Source organism: Cydia splendana, chromosome Z (assembly GCF_910591565.1).
Source record: "Cydia splendana chromosome Z, ilCydSple1.2, whole genome shotgun sequence".
In the NCBI taxonomy this organism is placed as follows: domain Eukaryota; kingdom Metazoa; phylum Arthropoda; class Insecta; order Lepidoptera; family Tortricidae; genus Cydia; species Cydia splendana.
Genome location: NC_085987.1, coordinates 21,392,528 through 21,397,122, shown reverse-complemented (window position 1 = coordinate 21,397,122; position 4,595 = coordinate 21,392,528). Strand labels below are relative to the sequence as shown.

At 36.6% G+C, this 4,595-nt stretch overlaps 1 pseudogene; it reads left to right on the top strand.

The window, feature by feature from the left end:
- The first annotated feature begins 3,076 nt into the window (after positions 1-3,076).
- On the top strand, positions 3,077-4,169 carry LOC134805277 (uncharacterized; annotated as a pseudogene).
- Positions 4,170-4,595: the final 426 nt, after the last annotated feature.

The following is a 4,595-nucleotide window of genomic DNA, read 5'->3' as shown; positions in this document are numbered from 1 at the left end:
TATTGTTCATCAGTATTCATTTTGAAATGCATCTTCTCCATTATTCATACATCTCTGCCTTCGAGCAACACCGGCTTCCGACACATCGGAAGGGAGGGGCCCAAGCGATATCTCACCGTACAAATCTATCTGCCATTTTTCGCGGGGGGAAAGGTGCACACAGTCGCACTTCTCACACACTTACTTACAAAATTCAATCTGTAATGACGACACAAATACATAGAAAATGACACACGTCAAAGACAAATCTTGCAAATCTCGATCTATTTTTGTGTACGGACGAGTGACAAGTGTCACAACACGCACACTAACACATTTTCGTTGAAGTATGTTATTGTATTCTGAGAGATGAGAAGTCGGATTTGTCGCTCGACCGATCCGCAATTTGTACTGAGCGAGCAAAATCGATAAATCCAACAATTACATGAGACTAAAATATAATAATTGTGTTTGAATGTAATTAAACATATGCTATGTAAAAAAAAATATTACATGTGAAATGTAACACTTTCTTTTTGTAAATTTGATGTCCCCGACCTCTTTTTATAACAAAAAACCGAGCAAACAGGCATTTTTGTGCAGCAGTGTTTACGCGCGCGTCTGGACTCGGTCTAGTGAAAAATCCAAGTGCAACTAGTTTTATTACCCGCGCTAGATTAGATTGACGCGCTAATCTTGTACCTCGGCAGAGGGGAAATAGTGCGAATGCCGCCTCCCTTCCGTGTTGCTCGAAGATCTCTGCTGATAACAATGTCATTTTTCGCCGGTATGTATATTCTGAAACCTTTTGCGTTTCTCGCATATCCTATAAACACTCCTTCAATAGCTTTCGCAGTCAATTTTCCTCTGCGATTTTTATTCAAAACAAACGCTCTGTTTCCGAATACATGTAGGTGATTTCCTGATGGTATTCTTCCTCTCCACTTCTCGTAGGGCGAGCTTCCTTTCAGAGCTCTTGCTGGCCTTCTGTTTATCAGGTAATTAGCAGTATTCACTGCCTCTGCCCATAAATATGGAGGGACGTTGGAGTCAAGCATTAGACATCTTGTTTTTTCCATCAGAGATCTGTTTTTTCTCTCGCTACACCTGTTCGATTGAGGTGTGTAGGGAGTAGTCAGTCTTCTGTTTATACCGTACTCTTTGAGGAGGTTGTCGAAAGCTTGTGATCGGTACTCACCACCATTGTCTGTATGGAGGTTCTGTATCTTGGTTTTATGGAATAGTTCGACGTTCTTCTTATACTCCTTGAATTTTTCGATAACTTCACTTTTTTGTGACATGAAGTATACACAGCAATATCTTGTGAAGTCGTCTATGAACGTGACGTAATACTTCGAACCGCCTAATGATTGATGCTCGAAAGGACCGCATACATCACTGTATATTATCTGTAGAGGCTCAGTAGAGAATATTTCACCATAGCTTTGAAATGGTAGAGTTGTCGACATTTTACCTTTGATACAGGTTTCACATGGTTCAAGAGATTTTTCTTTGAAATCAAGTCCTCTTATCATCTCATTTCTTTGCATTAGTTTCAGGTCTCTCTCATTAACGTGACCCAATTTTTTATGCCGTTTCATAATTTCGCTTTCTACTACAGGCGTGAAATTTGCTGTCTCCGTCGGCTCTTCAAGTTCAAGGTAGTATAACCCGTCTCTTCTCTTTGCTTTTAAGATTACACTTTCGTCTTCTAGGACACTAGCTTCATTCTTTTCAAATAAGACTTTAAAGCCATTATCTGTTATTTTGCTTACTGACATTAGATTATTTGTCAAGTCCGGAACGTAAAGCGTATTTTTTAAAGTATATTCGTACTCATCAGCATGTAGTACCACTTTTCCTTTACCTTCTACATTTGCAGTATGCTTTTCTGACGCCAATCGTAGTTTATCAGATGCAGGGATTAGGTTTGTCAACAAATCTTCTTCTCCTGTCATGTGCGACGTACAGCCGCTGTCAAGACACCACGATCCATTTTTGAATTTTGATGTTTCAGTTGTCAGACATACATTGAAGCTCTTTTGTTGATTTTTGTTTACGTTTTTCTTTTGTTTTTTCTTCGACCAACAATCTTCCGTTGAATGCCCTTTTTTATTACAATTGCTGCACATTAAACTCTTTTTCTTTGCTTTCATGTAGAATGCCTCTGAAGTTTGGGGCTCAGATTGCCTCCTTGCTTCATGTTCTTCGATTATTTTTACCTTGACAGTTTCAGGGCTAGGCAAAGTATCTCTCGACTCAATCGCCGTTCTAAAGCTGTCGAAATTTGTAGGTAGACTGTACAACATCATTATGCTTAACAGCTCTGAGTTGATAGTGACTTTCATGTCTTCTAGTTTACCTACGACATCCATGAAGTTGTTGAGATGGTCTCTTACGTCTTCTTGAGGTGACATTTTCTTCAAAACCAATTGTTTTAATAGGGTAGCTTTTCTGGCTGGTCCCGAGCTCCCGAGCTTTGATAGATGGATACTAATTTATCCCATACCTCTTTTGACGTGTTGCAACCTTTAATTTGCTTAAGTTCTGCTGGAGATATTAGCAGTAATAACTCAGACCTTGCTTTTCTATCTTCTTTTTCAAAAGCACTTTTTTCTTCGGTAGTCGCGGTCTCCAACAATTTTTTTTCGCCGCTCGCGTATTCCCACAAGTCGCTTCTTATTAAGATTGCTTGTGCTTGTAGGCACCATGTGTCGTAATTGGATTTCGTTAATGTTTCGATGTTACGAAAATTCGAACCCATTTTTCTTTTCTCACTTTTACACTTTTTTATTCTTGCATATTATTTATCACTTTTATTTTTTACTAACCACGCTCTGCTACCACTGATGGTGGAAAGCAGTGATAGAATAATACAAGTGTATTGATGCAATATTAATATGTTTTTTATTTAGAGAGAAAAGTTTCTTACGTGTTACACGATTGATATACAATTGATATACACAAAGAGCATATAATCACTACGTTCTAGATATACATCAAAATAGAAAACATGTCACACAAGAACAAATCTAAATATCAATGACAGCGTAGACAGCCAGCACTTTCCAACACATTTCACAGTAAATATTCGGCAATGAATATAGTAATTGACTCAAATCTGACTTTTAAGGAGGAAGTTTATCTATTATTGTCAGAATGGTGCTATTTTAAATTTCTTTATACCGATGGGTCCAAAAATAATGATGCTGTTTCCTTCGCTATTTATCAGACTGAAATTAATAAAGGAGTGGGGTACAAGATTAATAAAAATGCCAGTATCTTCACCGCTGAAGCAACAGCCATTCTTTTTGCTTTGAAACATATTAAGGAGAAAAATCAATTGGACAAAGACTGGGTAATCGTTAGTGATAGCATGAGTGTCTTAAAAAGTCTGTCAAATAACAAAATTAATGCTAACACTATCTAATTTTTGCTATTAAAGAATTGTAGTGGGAATTATTCTTAACTGACACTGATGTTAAATTTGTCTGGGTACCGTCGCATGTAGGAGTCTTAGGGAACGAAAACGCAGATTTTCTAGGTAGAACTATTGTTAATATGTCTGATCCTTCCACTAGTCTTGACAACAAGGGTTTGAATATAGCTTTACCGTATACAGATATAATTTCCAATTTAAAAAAGTGTATGATTGGTAACAGGGGAAAGCATTGGTATTGTTGTACAGAAATTGAAAATAAGGCTCATATATATTCTTTATTAGATGTTCCTGTTAATATAGCTGGTCAAGCAGATCTTGTCAGTAGAAAAAGGCGGCAAATTTGAAAAATGTAGGCGCGAAGGGATATCGTCCCATAGAAAATTTGAATTTCGCGCCTTTTTTTACTGACAAGATTTGCTTGACCAGCTATAGTACCCCGTGGTTCTGCAAATTTAAAAAGTTTGTACATAGAAAGTTTTACACTACAATTACTCGAATGCGCATTGGTCATTATTGTTTAAATTTTCACCTTCATCGTAAAAATATAGTTCCCTCTCCTTATTGTGATCGTTGTCAAATGCAAGAAGCTCAGTCTTTGGATCACATCATCTTTGATTGCCCGTCCTTTGGCATTCAGCGCCTTGTGCTAATGGATGAGCTGCTTAATATTTATGGAGCGCCCAATTTAATCCCGTCTACAGTAACAGATTTGTTAAAGGAGACTACAACTTATATGTCTTTGTATTAATTTATACATAATTCTGTAAATATGTTGTAAATTTATAAATAGTGTTTTTATAATTTAAGTTCTAAGTGTTGTACTTGTATTGAAACTAATATTAATATTGTTACGAGAATATTACAGGATTTGTCTAATTACTAAAACAGATTTGAATGAAACAGAATGAGAATGGATGTTTAATGGATATGACCAAATAACTGGAAGAGACGCTTTTACTTAAAGTATTATAAAAATGAAGACTACTGAAGACATTAATATCGGAGTTGACCTAATATGAATAGTATTTACTGAAGACGTTTACCGGATTGAACTTACTGAAAAGACAAAAAAAAAACTACTTATGACAAGGCAGTATGGCTTAGAGCTTTAGCCTGTCCAGATGGACGAAAAAAAAAATTGTCATATGTCAGTTGTCAATATCACATCCATGTA